Source organism: Pelophylax lessonae, assembly GCF_965119305.1.
Source record: "Pelophylax lessonae genome assembly, chromosome: 2".
In the NCBI taxonomy this organism is placed as follows: Eukaryota; Metazoa; Chordata; class Amphibia; order Anura; family Ranidae; genus Pelophylax; species Pelophylax lessonae.
In genome coordinates this window covers 409,710,555-409,727,003 of record NC_138769.1, presented here as the reverse complement: position 1 = coordinate 409,727,003, position 16,449 = coordinate 409,710,555, and the positions used below count along the sequence as shown (strand labels likewise).

Sequence of the window (16,449 nt, the reverse complement as noted above, 5' to 3'; positions counted from 1 at the left end):
TCTTCCTGTGGAGGACTATCCATCTTTTAAAGGGGCCTTTTGATAAGAGAGCTGAATCTCTGGTCCGATACCTTTTCACCTTGGCCGGTTCCATTTTGAGGCTGGTGTTTTCCATAACCTTGGTTTTCCAGACCTTAACGGAATGGGCAAAGCTTCTGTGCCATGATTTGGAAGGGGGGCAGCCTCCTCCTGACCTGGCGGACCAGTTGATCCAGGGATTGCAGTATATCTGTAATGCCTCTGTGAATGCGGCCCCCTTAACCTGCAGGGTGTTTGTGACAGCTGTGACCCTTCGCCGCATGATATGGCTGAAATATTGGTCTGCAGACCATGCTTCCAAGAAGGTACTGACTGATCTACCCTTCCTTGGAGATCCCCTGTTCGGAGCTTTCATGCAGGAGATCATTAAGGGTCTTACAGGAGGTAAGAGTACTCTTCTTCCGCAGGCTACCAGAAAGGAAATGTCGCGTCGCAAACGTGGCCCTTACTTCTCAGCCCATAAGCTGCCATTTTGTCCCTCGGGATCTCAGGACAAGGGATCAAAATTTGCCTGTTACCCTACCAGAGGCCCTGGCCTGGTAAGCCGAGAGCGGGTTCCTCCGGACCCGCAGACAAGCCCACTTCTGGCTGAAGGGGCGACCCTCACCCGTATCTGGGGTGGGGGGGATGTCTTCCCTTCTTTGCAGATCCGTGGACCTTCTTGATCCAAGAAAAAGATCCATGAGTTGGTTCGGTTACAAGATCGAGTTTCGGTCCTTGCCCTCCGACAAGGTTCTTCCCTTCCAACCTGCGTTTGTCCCCAGATCCCCTGCAAGGTCTTCTTGGGGTGGTACAAGATCTGCTCTCACAAGGGGTCTTTGTACCAGTTCCAGAATCGGAACATTTTCGGGGATTTTATTCAAACTAATTTACTGTTTTCAGGAAGGAAGGCAAGGTCTGTCCAATCCTGGACCTCAAGGCCTTGAACTGCTTTGTGCAGGTTCAGAAATTTGGATGGACTCCATTCGCACGCTAGTGGTGTCCCATCATCAAGGGGATTTCCTGGCCTTTATCGATATCAAGGACGCTTACCTTCATATCCCAATATATGTCGGGCATCAGCATTTTCTTCGCTTTGCCGTGGGCGAGGAGCACTATCGTTTCATGGCGTTACCCTTTCCGTCTTGCCTTGGCTCCTCGGGTGTTTACGAAAGTTTTGGCCCCGGTGTTAGCATTGCTACGGCAGAAGAGATTGCGGTACTGGACTACCTGGACAACCTCCTTCTGCAAGCAGATTCTCTTCATGCCTTAAAAGTCAATCTTGACATTTCTTGACATTTCTGTGCGAACCTTGCAAGAGTTCTGATGGAAACATTCCTCTGGACTTGCATGCAAGTGCTGGGCCTGATTGTGTCCACCTTCGAGTCGGTTACGTTTGCTCAGTTCCATACCAGACCTCTTCAAAAGGAGATTCTTGGCAAATGGAACAAGAATCCACAGTCTCAAGACAATCTGATCCTGTTAAGCCGGGGTACGAGGGGGTCCCTGATCTTGAGGCTCCTTTCTCTAGCGCTTCGAAAATTCTTTCTCCGGTGGTCACCACAGATGCCAACCTGTCCTGTGGGGAGGTGTCTTGGGCACGGCTTGTGCTCAGGGGGTTTGGACTTTGGCGGAGTCCAGTCTGCCGATCAATATCCTGAAAATTTGGGCGATCAGGCTTTGCCTGTACCAATGGACGGATCGTCTGCAGGGGCGCTAGGTAAGGATTTAATCGGACACTGCCACGACCATGGCATATGTGAATCATCAAGGGGGCACCAAAATTGTCCTAGCTGCCCGGGAAGTAGCTGGCATTCTAAGGTGGTCAGAACGCTTTGTTCCAGCCCTCTCTGCTGTAAATATTCCAGGGGTGGAAAATTGGCAGGCCGACTACCTCAGTCGGCAGACATTGGATCAGGGAGAATGGTCTCTTCACCTGGAGATGTTTCATCAGCTATGTCTCTGGTAGGGGACTTCGGATGTGGACCTGTTGGCCTCTCGTCTCAACAGGAAGGTACAGAGGTTCATGTCAAGGTCTTGGGATCCTCTAGCCGACGCCACAGACGCTCTGGTGGCCCCTTGCGCCAGTATCGTCTGCTATACCCCTTTCCTCTGATAACACTTCTGCCGAGACTCCTCCGAAGAATTAAGGCAGAAGGGATTTCGGCCATCCTAGTGGCCCCAGACTGGCCTCGCCGTTCTTGGTACGCAGATCTAGTATGGCTGGTCGCCGATGTCCCTTGGAGACTCCCTCTCAGAGAAGATCTTTTAGCTCAAGGGCCAATCTTCCATCCTGCTTTACAGTCACTGGCTTTAATGGCTTGGCTATTGAAAGCCAGGTGCTGAAGGATAGAGGGGTGTCTGAATCTGTGATTCCAACTCTGTTAAAAGCTAGAAAATCTACTTCTAGGAAGATTTATCATCGAGTCTGGAGGGCGTACATTACTTGAAGTGAGTCTTGGGGTGGGGGTTCCCTCCTGTTCCTTTTCAGTGTGTCATGTCTTGGAAGTTTTTCCAAAGAGGTGTAGGTCAGCGTTTGGCCTTGGGTACCTTCAAAGACCAGATTTCAGCCCTGGGGATTTTCTTTCAACGCATGTTGGCCACGAATTCCATGTTCCTTTGTTTAGACGGTCTGCTGCCGATGAGGTCTCCGTGGGATCTAAATTTGGTGCTGTCAGTTCTTCAGAAACTGCTTCTTGGTGGCTATTACTTCTGCACGCAGGGTGTCAGATTTGGCTGCATTGTCTTGTCGTTCACCTTACCTGGTGGTTCACATAGACAAGGTGGTGCTTTATTCCTGCCCGTCATTCCTTCCTAAGGTCATCTCTGGTTTATATTTAAATGAAGATATTGTGTTGCCTTCCTTGTGCCCTAAGCCTAAGCACCCTAAAAAGATTGCCTTACTTTGTATGTGGTTCGGGCAATCAGGGTGTACCTGGCAGCGACTGAGTTTCCGAAAATTGGATTCCCTGTTTGTCCTTACGGATAGAACCCATAAGGGTTAGCCACGTCTGCTGCGACCATTTCCAGGTGGATCAGGCAGACAGTAGTGCAGGCCTATTTCATTAAGGGTCAGGTTCCTCCTTTCCCTGCCAGGGCGCACTCTACTCGGGTGTTTAGTGTCTCTTGGGCCTTCCGTCATCAGGCGTCAGTGGTGCAGGTTTGCAAGGCAGCTACCTGGTTGTCCGTGCACACTTTCACCAAATTTTATAGGGTGGATGTGTTGGCATTGGGAAGTTTGTTTATTGCTGTGTTCTTCCCACCCCTCATGTTGACACTGCTTTGGGACTTGCCAAGGGTCAAGAAGATATGGATCTGTGTCCGTCAATGAACGAAAGAGAACTGGATTTTTGTCTTACCGTAAAAAAATTCCTTTCTCTGATGTTCATTGACGGACACAGCACCCACCCCTCTATTGAGTTGGGTTAAATGTTATTCTGACACTGCTTGTTACAGAACTGGAGAACAGTGTTAATTTCGTTGACTAAAACGTTTTCGTAGACTAAATTAACACAATTTTAGTCGACTAAAATATGACTAAAACAATTCAGATGACTAAAATATGACTAAAACTAAAATGGCATTTTAGTCATAAGACTATAACTGTAAAGGGATATAGGGTAAGTTGGCGCTGCCAAATAGTGTAAAATCAATGGGAGAAATGTGTTCTTTATACACACTAAATAAACGTAGGCAATACAACACAGTCAAATACACAAATGGTGTTAGTTGGTAAACACCCACCCAATGGGGGCAATTGCACTCAACCAATAAATAGATAAAATACAGAAATATTAGCTGTGATAAAACGTTAATAAGTGATATGGTGCAAAGGTAAAGTGACTGGTGCTAATTAAAAAGCATAAACCTAAGTTGAAACAATAGGTGACAGTGGTAGTGCTGTGTGAATATTTAAAATTTAAATATGGAAAAATATCCCAAGTGAGAGAATTGGTAAATATATAATAGTTAATACCAGGTGAATAAAAAATGAATAAATTACTGATAGAGGTGTATAAAAAATCCAAGTGGTGGTATATAATCTAAAAAGCAGATATCAATAAATAGGTGTTGTATAAGTGAATAAATTAATGTGTGTATATAATTAAACTCATATACGTGATCCAGTAAAAAAGTCCATAAAAAAATATTTAGTAGCAAAAAGAGTCCATAGGTGAAGTATTTAGAATAGACTGTAAACGTGCAAAAGTTCTTCTTGGGGGAGAGAAGTGAATCCCAGTGGAGGCTTCAGAATGTGGGTGCTGGGTGAGGAAATCGGTGCTCCCCTCTCAATAAATCCCGCACTCACCAGAGAGCGGCACCCCTACAGGGGTAACCAGCGTTACAACAATAGGGTGAATCACTCAGTCAAGCCCGGTTACAATCTCCACTTCTCCTGGAATTAATCCTACTTCCTCTTTCCCATGAATGTGTATACAAGCGATAAGTAGTCTCAAAGGCAGCTCTCCATATGGTATAAAAGTGTCCGATGATATAAAGATAAGAAGCACTATATAGTGATGTACCGTTTAAAATTGTTGCGTTTATTAACAAATATAAGAAGTACTCACATTTAAAAGCAAATAGAAATGTCCGTAGGTGAGCAGGGACCGCAAAACCCTCGTTTGTCGGTGCTTCCGGGACGCCGTGCGCCTCACCAACCGGATGTGCGTTTCACAAGTTCAATAGGGCGGAACTGACCTACGCTCTACGCGTTTCGTCATCAAAACTGACATCAGGAGCTGCTCAGTTTTGATGACGAAACGCGTAGAGCGTAGGTACGTCAGTTCCGCCCTATTGAACTTGTGAAACGCACATCCGGTTGGTGAGGCGCACAGCGTCAAACTTTTTTTCTGCCTACTGCTGTAGGGGGCAGCATAAACTCAAGGGTCAAGAAGATATGGAGCTGTGTCCGTCAATGAAAATCAGAGAAAACCAGGATTTTACAGTAAGACAAAAATGCAATAAATTACCCAATTTTTTGATAAAATATAAAAGCGGAGGTTGCACTGAGCAAATCGATACCCAACATGTCAAACCTTAATCGGTTCCGGACTGCCCCCGCCGCTGTTTTACTGCGGCAGGCAGCCCCCCCTTATGAATTAAAAAAAACAAAACCCTGAAGTTAGTCTAATTTTTTGTATAATGTGAAAGATGTTACGCCGAGCAAATAGATAACCAACATTTCACGCTTTAAAATGGCGCACACTCGTGGAATGACGCCAAACTTCAGTACTGAAAAACTTTTACAGGTTACCAGTTTAGCATTACAGAGGAGGTCTTGGGCTAGAATTGTTGCTCTCGCTCTAACGTTTGCGGGGATACCTCACATGTATGGATTGAACGCAATTTACATATGTGGCCGTGACGTATGCATGCGTTCACTTCTGCGTACGGGGGCACTTTACATTTTTTTTGTTTTATTTGTTTTTTTTTTTTACACTTTCCCTTTATTTATTTATTTTTTTTTTTTTGGATCACTTTTATTCCTATTACAAGGAATGTAAACATCCCTTGTAATAGGAATAGTAGATGACAGGTGATCTGGGGTCTCAGATCTCTCCCACAGGCTAGAAAGCCTGAAATAAAAAAAAAAAACGATCTCGGCTATACAGCCGAGATCACGGCAGTATTGACAACTGCCAGGCTGGCGTGACGTCATAATGTCACGCCCTGGCCATAGAGACTGTCTGACTCTCGGAGGTGTACTTCGTAAACCGTCAGATTCCTTCTCCGGCTCGCCGATCACACGGGCTAGCCGGTAGAAGCACCAAAGGGCGACGGGAGGTGGGGGGGATGTCCCCTCCTACCACCTGTAAGAACGATCAAGCAGCTGAACAGCCTCTATGGATGTTCTTATGGTGCCGGCTTAAAAAAATGATATCTGATATGCTGCAGGCATCATTCAGATATCCCCACTTAAAGCCCTGGACGTCATAGGACGTCCAGCGGTAAGGAAGTGGTTAAAATAAATTAACAAAACTGTGTTTGCCCCCCCCCCAAACTGTTGTGTTCTATTGTATAAAATAAAACTTTACCTGTGTTGCAATGAATACATAAGAACCATCATCTTTGTGGTGTTTTTTTTTTTCTTTCAGTTCTTGCTCTTCTTTTATATACAAGTGTGTAGAAATATTTTTTGTGGACAAGTTACTTAAAGCAGAGCTCCACCTATAAGGGGAAGTCCTGCTTTAAGCACTCAGGTATACGGCGGCAGATTCCTGTGAAACAACATTATACCCTGTTTTAGAACACTCAGTCTAACTCCTAGAAGAAACTGTAGATATTTGACTTTGCTAAACATGTAAAACTGAACTCCAGAGGCAAAAACATTCCTTTTAAATAGATTGCTCAGAAGCCACAGAGGATATAAATGCACTTTGTGTGCACCAAAAGCCTTTGCAAACCCAGTTATCATAATCCTAGAGTACAGAACACAGGCAAAGTTTTCATAAACCTTGAGTTTATAGGCTCATTCCTTCAGGTGATTGGACACTGACAAAGCTTTCGAGGGTAGGAACTCCGAGCCCCACCCCACCGTGAGACCTCCATTTTATGCTAGCGTTCTAAGGTGATGGACCTCTTTTTCTTTGCAGAGAAATCCCACTTAGCTTAACTAATTTATTATTTTGTCTTTGAATTCTTCAACTCTTCAATCATTTCCTTTACTGCTTTCGAATGCGAAGAATAGAAGTAGTGCATCCAGATTTGCACAACCTCTGTAAAACTTTGGGAGCCGTATCCAAATCCCACACTGTGGGGAATGCCTGTAAAATTGCTTCGGGCACTGGATCCTGCAGGGGCGCTCACCTTGGCAGTTAGTGCAACATGTTGTAGGCAGCCTCAGGGTACTATACATGTCCAGGGCTGTGCACCCTCACCCGTAGCTATGGCAGAACAAGGCAAACTTGAGTCCCGCTGCTAAACCTCAAGTGAACATTTGCTCTGCTGAAGGTCTGCACAACACTCAACCTCAGTGACAGTGCTTCCCTTGCATCGGATCAGGAACTAATTTTAACACCGGTCTCTGCATCCCATTCTAGCTCTATCTCAGGCATGCACCAAGGGACCTACCTGACAAAAGCAGAATTTTCTGTATCTGTCACATCTGACAGCTTTAACACAGCCACCTTCATACAGGGCAAGAATGCAATGCCCTTCAGTCTTTACCTGAGCTGGGTACCGATATGCCTGCCCTAAACGAGGCAGACACAGAGGGGAATGAGGATGAGATAGAAGCAGTGTTAGAAGAGGCTACATCTGAAGTGGGAGCTTCACTCAACATGCATGCTAATGTGGATAAGCTCACTGCTACCGTACACAAAAACCTTGGCATTGTAGAACTAGATTCTTCATCTCTCCCAAAAGAACTGTGAAGTCTGTAAAGACCTTCCTCATTTATGAGCAAATATGAGGACTGGATCACCCCAGATTTTTTAGTACTCCAAAAATATTAGCCAAACTCTATCCAGTAGAAAAGTTCTAAAAAGTAGTCTGTTCCTTTAGTTGATCCTGCAGTCTCAGACATCTCCCTGTACCAAATTTTAATAAACAAATTTCCAGAATGTCCTAATCTCGATTCACATGCGAAGAATATTGTGGCTAAAAGCCTGGACAGCTTAAAGGGGTTGTAAAGTCGGAAGGTTTTTTTTCTTAGTGCATTCTATGCATAAAGATAAAAAGCCTTCTGTGTTTAGCAGCCCCCCTAATACTTACCTGAGCCCCTTCTCTATCCAGCGATGTCCACGAGTGCCTAAGCTGTCTGGGTCTGAGACATAGCAGCTCCCGCTGCTGTCAAGTTGCCTGCAAAAAAGGGCCTCCAAATATATGCCTTTTCAAAGCAGATGTCTTTTTAGGGGAGGCACTTGACCAATTTATCAAACAGGTCAAAGTAGGAATGGTTTTCTTCCACAGCAGAATATTCCAAAACCCTCCTCCCCAGGACTAAACCAATAAAAATACATAGCACTGTCCATGTGCTTAAAAAAGGAATAACCTATACTATAAGGAGCCTCTACATCCTCAAAAAGTAGAGCACCCAATCGCTCTACCCAACCTTCAATGTTCAAGCTTGAGTTCAACACTTCTTTTTGGTTGAGACTTGGGCCACAAAAGCTCCGGTCCTCATAAAGGGGGCCCTTAATCATAAGGGGGGGGGGCATCTTTTTTACAGTTGACTTCCCTGTGGGTCACAGGTGTCCCAGACCCGTGGGTTCAATTGGGGGTTTGATAGGGGTACAAAATAGAAAGCAAAACACCCTCACCACTTTCTCCTCTCTAATCAACCACAAACTGCCCAAGAACAGTCAGATTTGCAGAATGCCCTAACCATCTCTTGTTCCAGTACCCCCCCAAGACAGTTTCTAAGGATTCTATCCAAGCCTGTTCATGGTGCCAAAGCCTAACAGGGGGTGTGTGTCCTATTCTGGACCTAACATTTCTCAAATACCCTCAAATTTAAAAATTTGTAATGGAATCTGCAAGGTCGTTAACTGTCTTTATGAGACTGGAGGAATACCTGGCATCCATAGACATAAAAGATGCCTATCTACAGTACATATTCCCGTTTGCTACTGCAAAGTGCATAAAGCACAGATGAGATTGATAAACAGCCATTTCCAGTTTGTTACACTACCCTTTGGCCTATCATCAGTTCCCACTCTATTCACAAAGGTCCTACTGCCTCCTCAGCCCTTCTCGGTTCAGGACATCCAAGTCACAGTTTATCTAGATGACTTTCACCTAAAGGACTTTTCTCAGTTACAGCTGACTCTAAATGTCCACAGGACAATTCAGAAGCTACAGGCCTTTGGTTGACTGATCAGTTTCCACAAAATCTGCTCTCCAACCTTCATTTTACCTGGAATACTTTGGTCTGGTCCTGGACACATTCCAAGCAAAAGTGTTCCTTCCAGAAAAGAAAATTCTTTCTTCTAGAGCTCAAGTTCGAAACTTGATATCAAAGAGACATCCCGCAATGAGATTTTCAGTCAGAGTTCTTTGACTCATGGTAGATTCCTTTGAGGCGGTACCATTTGCCCAATTTGATTTGAGACCTCCCCAACACAACATCTTGTTAACCTGGACCGAGCATGCTCCTCTCAATCCACCCATTCTCCTGTCCAGCAAAGCAAAGAATTCCCTAACTTGATGGTTCTCCAGCTTAGCCTTATCAATAACAAAGTCTTTCACCGACTTATCACTGAAAAGTGAGAACAACAGATGCCAGTATTTTCAGTTGTGGCGAGTAGTGTTTCAGCCCCTCATGGTCTAGGAAACCTGGTCAGCCGTGAATGACAGGCTCATCCAACATGCTTGAGCTCAGAGCAAAAAGAATGTCTTTTGCTACACTGGATACCCCTTCTGTGAGGAAACCCAAACAGGGTGCAATCAGTCACACCTGTGACATACATGAACCAACATAGAGGAATCAGGAGTTATGCAGCCTTGAAGGAAGCAGGCCGATATTCTCATGGAGAGAAACTCCAGCAACCTGTGGTCCACATCCCAGGAGTAGACAACTGAAAAGCAGACCATCTCAGTTTTCACTGCCTGGATTAAGCGGAATGGTTCTTTCACCCTAACATCCTCAATCGGATATGTCAAAAATGGGGTACTCCATATGTAGACATCCTAACCCCAGATGCAACAACAAAGTATCTTTTGTACACTGGATAACAGTACAGCAAACAGAGTAAGCACAATAATCCTTAGGAAAAGAAAAAAATAAACAAGTTCAAACTTTTTTAAAGCAGGCTAATAGGGCCAGAACAATCTGGCATACGACTTCCCTGAAGACTGATTAAGTAATCAATTTCAGTTGATAGCATTATATCAGTGTGACGCCTCAAGGAAGGTATCTGTAAAAACTGAAATGTCACAAAAATTAGTTAGACATGCTACTGGACAGTGACAAAAATTGGTGTCGGGTAGCAAGCTGAGGCAGTGCACACCAGCAATTCTTTTCATGCCCCTCTCTTTAACAGTTAAAGAACCCCAGGTATGGATATTTTATACATAGTTACGTTGATCCATTGTTCATCCATTGTTCACCAGCTTAACTATGTATATACCATACTTAGCCTATGCCCCTGAAAGCTGCAATTCACTGGAGTAGATGCCACTACTCCCGTAATCTTCACTTGTACCCTGGGCCCGTGCGGAACAGAAGGCATGCTGCATTCTTATCACATGATTGACCGCTTAGCATGCCCTTCTCCCATTCCTAAATTCTCAACACTAACACTTAACCAAACCCCTAATGGTATCCCTTTAATGTTAAACGCTGCGCAAACTGTTGGCGCTTTATAAATCCTGTATAATAATAATAATAATACTTAACCTGCTTTCTATTCAAGACTAGCCCTGTCCCTCTTTATTCTCACCTTGCTTCCTGTGCTAGGAGCATGAAGGGCCCTTCGCAAGAATCATATTGTGCTCAGATGTGAAAACATCTTTGAGTTTTATTATGCAAAAAGTGAATCCGCACTAATGGAATAAAATCTCAAAAGGCTCTGAATGAACTAACATTGCATCATACCATAAAATTCTGGGTAAAACGTATGGATAAAATGTAAACAGTAAAACTTGAACTTGTATTGACACTGGTGGGCCTGGGGTGTATCGGACCAAACTCACTCCCTTCAACAATTGGAGTAAAACATATAAATTATGCCTAAAAATCGCATCATGTGGTCAGAATCGCAAAATCAAGCATATATCTATCTTCAATCTAAAAATCTAAAACCATTACTCATAGACAAGCCAAAACTATCAAGACATGCGCTCAAAATCGCAAGCGAGATTTATATATCTACCTTCAATCCAACATCCAAATAATCGCTAAATTCATCCAAAAATTGATCTCAAAGAATAATGAAAGAAAATATTGTGATAAATCCACGTGTTGCAATATTAATCAGAGTGCATATAATGGTGTATAAATCTATGTATATAAAATCACAATAATATGATATCCATAAAAAACAAAAATTCAATAATTCATATCTAAATATGTGTTAAAAAATCCGTGATGGTGAAAATCCCTATAACAATGGGAATGAATATATAACTGTATTAAATAAAGAATAAATATATAAATAAATGAAGTCCTTGTGCTCTAGGTAAAGTCCTTGTGCAATAAATTAAAGTGACTATTAGTGATCAAATAAAGTACATAGTGCTCAAATAAAGTGACCAATGGGGATTTTTCTTTAAAACAATTTGGTGAAATTCCAGTGATGTGATCCGAAGTGAGCAGAAATCATTTAAGTGCAATGGCCGCTCACCTCATTGCACCATTAAAGGGGATTTTTGCTGATATATAACCCTGGGATGTGGATGCTGGATTTCCTTAGAAGGCTTGTAGTTATGCTGATGTCCACTATTACAGATATTGGCACCTAGTGACTTCCACTGTTTCCTCAATAGCCACCTTTCCCAATGAGTGTTCCAATGCTCCCAGTGTACTCAAAGAAACATATTGGAATCCATAGGGAAGTATGTTATAGAATTAATCTTTATTCAAAAAGTATATAGAGTACACTCACATTTAAAATGACGATCACAGGCATTAACTGGCAGCCGCACTAATGCGGTAACAGTCCTCTGGGTTCTTCCGGCTACGGAGATGAAGTAGACGTCACCCGATGCCTCCCGACGTGTTGTCACAAACCATGTGACTATCAAGGGATCCCTCTTTATTCTCACCTTGCTTCCTGTGCTAGGAGCATGAAGGGCCCTCACAAGAATCATATTGTGCTCAGATGTGAAAACATCTTTGAGGTTTGCTGCTTAAAGAGAACCAGCAACCCATGGGTGTCTGCAATCTTAATATTAACTCTTGAATTGCAATAATTTCCTCTCAATGTTTACATGATTTTTTTTTTCTACAAATGTACCTCCTCCCGTTTTTTCCCCGGGCTGTCCTGTGCTCATCGACGCCCGGGATCACATCCGGCGGCAGGGGGAGAGAGACTGCAGTGAGTCTCAGGCAAATCCATTACTCGATCTCACATGCAAACAATGAAACCGGAAGATATGTCACTTCTGATTTCATATGCACACTGTCCTGGCCAGTACAGCCAGGAGACACATCTAACCAATCCGATCTGTGTTTGGTCAGATGGTGTGAAGGGCAGGGGTGACATTGGGGTCTATTAGACCCCCTAATGTCTCCAAAAAGAGTACCTGTCACCTGCCCAATGCTATCACATAGGGGTTTATTAACCCCTTGTGATAGCAATCATGGAAAGAAAAAAAAATGTAAATAAAAGAAAAAAGTAAAAAAAACACTATATAATATATATATATATATATATATATATATATATATATATATATATATATAAAATGAAGAAAGTTGCCAAAACCTGCATTGTCCCACACAGCTGTGCAAACGCATGCCCAGGGTGCGTACATGTATGTAAACTGCAGTCGCACCATCCATCTGACATATTGCCGCCAACGTCCAAGTGAGAATATTTCTAGCACAAGAGCTAGTTAACTCTAAATTGATGAGCTGTAACCACTTTTATAGCATCGCCTATGATGATTTTTGGGCGCCATCGTTTTTGGCGATATCATGGGTGCACGCAGTTTTAGAACATGGAATGTTAGGTATCTATTTACTAGATGCAACCGCATCTTTAAAATTTTAACCAAAAATGGGTATTATATGGCGTGGTTTTGCACTAAAATTCATTTTATTATATTTTTTCGGAAAATTTGCAGTTAATAAACAGTTGCGCAAATATCACGTGAAAATGCAATGTTCTGGGGGTTTATATAATTTTATTGCCAAAAATTTGGATTTTTACATGTATGCGACAAAGAGAAAAATTGCTCTGGAGCTGAGGTGTGTGTGTGTATGTATGTGTATGTGTGTGTGTGTATATATATATATATATATATATATATATATATATATATATATATATATATATATATAATCTCAATATCATTTAAGTCAAACCGGGACTTTTGATTTTATATAATCCTAGGACCGTCCTGTGCAATTTTTTGACAGGTTGTACGTCTATTATCCAGGATCAGGCATTCCAGACGCTGATTCTTCACAGCATTGCTGTGGGCTGGTAACCACCACGGCCGGGATCATCACTGACGAACGTACGGCCATATTTGAAAGGCTTACACCATTCAAATGTCTTACTGCAACTGAGTGTCTCATCACTGTACTGTGCTTGAGGTCTTCTGTATATATCTGTGGGTTTTACACCTTCGTTCACAAGAAACTTCATCACCACACGGAACTTTATCTCCACGCGCTGTTCCATGCACACACACACTAACACGGTTGTCTCCCATCTTGATTAACTGTCTCTGCACTGGCCCACGAAGCGTGCCGCCTATCAGTAATAGGACACACTTGTCACTTACTACTGCGTGTAGTGCTACCACCCTAGCATCCCTTTTTATACCTGTAAAATGAAAAGTCCCACTTTGACTTGAGCACCCCCTCCTGTGTGTATTTTATATATATTTATTTACATATATACATACATACATACATACATACATAAGTGCCTTGCGAAAGTATTCGCCCCCTTGAACTTTGCGACCTTTTGCCACATTTCAGGCTTCAAACATAAAGATATAAAACTGTAATTTTTGTTGGGGAATCAACAACAAGTGGGACACAATCATGAAGTGGAACGAAATTTATTGGACATTTCAAACTTTCTTAACAAATAACTGAAAAATTGGGCGTGCAAAATTATTCAGCCCCTTTACTTTCAGTGCAGCAAACTCTCCAGAAGTTCAGTGAGGATCTCTGAATGATCCAATGTTGACCTAAATGACTAATGATGATAAATAGAATCCACCTGTGTGTAATCAAGTCTCCGTATAAATGCACCTGCACTGTGATAGTCTCAGAGGTCCGTTTAAAGCGCAGAGCATCATGAAGAACAAGGAATACACCAGGCGGGTCTGAGATACTGTTGTGGAGAAGTTTAAAGCCGGATTTGGATACAAAAAGATTTCCCAAGCTTTAAACATCCCAAGGAGCACTGTGCAAGCGATAATATTGAAATGGAAGGAGTATCAGACCACTGCAAATCTACGAAGACCTGGCCGTCCCTCTAAACTTTCAGCTCCTACAAGGAGAAGACTGATCAGAAAGGCAGCCAAGATGCCCATGATCACTCTGGATGGACTGCAGAGATCTACAGCTGAGGTGGGAGACTCTGTCCATAGGACAACAATCAGTCGTATACTGCACAAATCTGGCCTTTATGGAAGAGTAGCAAGAAGAAAGCCATTTCTTAAAGATATCCATAAAAAGTGTCGTTTAAAGTTTGCCACAAGCCACCTGGGGGAGACACCAAACCTGTGGAAGAAGGTGCTCTGGTCAGATGAAACCAAAATCGAACCTTTTGGCAACAATGCAAAACGTTATGTTTGGCGTAAAAGCAACACAGCTCATCACCCTGAACACACATCCCCACTGTCAAACATGGTGGTGGCAGCATCATGATTTGGGCCTGCTTTTCTTCAGCAGGGACAGGGAAGTTGGTTAAAATTGATGGGAAGATTCAGGACAGGACCATTCTGGAAGAAAACCTGAAGGAGTCTGCAAAAGACGTGAGACTGGGACGGAGATTTGTCTTCCAACAAGACAATGATCCAAAACATAAAGCAAAATCTACAATGGAATGGTTCACAAATAAACATATTCATGTATTAGAATGGCCAAGTCAAAGTCCAGACCTGAATCCAATCGAGAATCTGTGGAAAGAACTGAAAACTGCTGTTCACAAACGCTCTCCATCCAACCTCACTGAGCTCAAGCTGTTTTGCAAGGAGGAATGGGCAAAAAATTCAGTCTCTCGATGTGCAAAACTGATAGAGACATACCCCAAGCGACTTACAGCTGTAATCACAGCAAAAGGTGGCGCTACGAAGTATTAACTTAAGGGGGCTGAATAATTTTGCACGCCCAATTTTTCTGTTTTTTATTTGTTAAAGTATGAAATATCCAATAAATTTCGTTCCACTTCATGATTGTGTCCCACTTGTTGATTCTTCACAAAAAATTACAGTTTTATATCTTTTATGTTTGAAGCGTGTGGCAAAAGGTTGCAAAGTTCAAGGGGGCCGAATACTTTCGCAAGGCACTGTATATATAAAAACCTCCAGTCTATCAGCCTCCCACTTCTCTGGGTTCAGATGCTGACCTTTTCTGCACAAAGCCCTAAAATGATTTGTAAACGTTAGATTTTCTTTTTTTTTTTGTTAACAAACTTGTCGTACTTACCTTCTCTGTGCAGTGGTTTTGCAATGAAAAAATGTAAGCCTTTAGAATCACTTTAAATCACTTCCTTTTCCCGCCCAGGACTACATGTTCCATGGGGCATTGCTTCTCACACATTCACATGCACAGGTTCTCAGGCACTTACTGACATGTATGAACGGTGTACTAAGCTGTTTGCGCGCTGCACTGTGTATACTGACATGTATGAATGGAGAACTGAGCTGTATGTGTGCTGCACTGTATTTTCTGATATGGAAACAAATAATGCATTCTCTATTCGGGCCAACGAATCGTCTGATGAACTAATGGATTATGAAAATAGTTGACAACTATTTTCATAATCAATTATGTCGATTAGTTGTTTCAGCCTTAGCTGGTATGCCTCTTGATAAAAATATACAGATTGGTGACATGTATAAAACTGAATAACCTTATCAAATTTGCCTTAACAGTAGGGCGGAGGGGTAATGTTGGTTTGGGTACAGGTATGCTGAGATTCATGGCATCCACCTTCAAAGCGGTCCCATTTGCTCAATTTCACTCCAGTATATAACAAGACATTCTCAAGATGTGGACAAATCCAGGTTTCTCTGGGCAGGATGATCCTGTTACATCATCGAATCAGGGGGTGTCTGTCATGGTGGCGTCTGTTCTCAATATCGTTGCAGAGCAGGTTTCTCTTCCCTTACATGGAAAAATTGGCAAGAAGGACTCCGTCTTAGGAAGAAGTCAAGCTTTTTATCGACACCCTAGAATTCTAAACAGTTTACATCATACATTAGTCGTGTTGGGAAGGAGGTAGTCTATCCTGTCATGGCTGGAAATCCATATTCCATCAATTTCCATGTTTCAATAGCTTAATGAATATATTGTTACCCTCCCTGTGTCTAGCATCTGTTCAATGGTGAGGGCCATCAGGGTTTACCCTTAAGGCACTGCTTCTTTTAGACAAACTAGTTAAGCGGTACTTCCAGATCAACTATTTCTAAGTGGTTTTGATAAGTTACTATGGAAGCCTATGGGTTGTTAGATAAAACGTGTCCTTTTCTTGTTGAAGCCCACTCCACTAGGACAGTGATTGTCTCTTGGTCTTTTCATCATTAGGCGTCTGTCTTAGATTTGTAAGTTTTCAACCTGGTCGTCTGAACATGCGTTTA

The 16,449-nt window shown here is 42.7% G+C and overlaps 1 protein-coding gene across 1 annotated transcript in view; it reads left to right on the top strand.

The window, feature by feature from the left end:
• ZZEF1 (zinc finger ZZ-type and EF-hand domain containing 1) overlaps positions 1-16,449 on the top strand; it is a 499,621-nt gene that overhangs the window by 119,557 nt on the left and 363,615 nt on the right. The gene's annotated exons all lie outside the window — the stretch shown is intronic.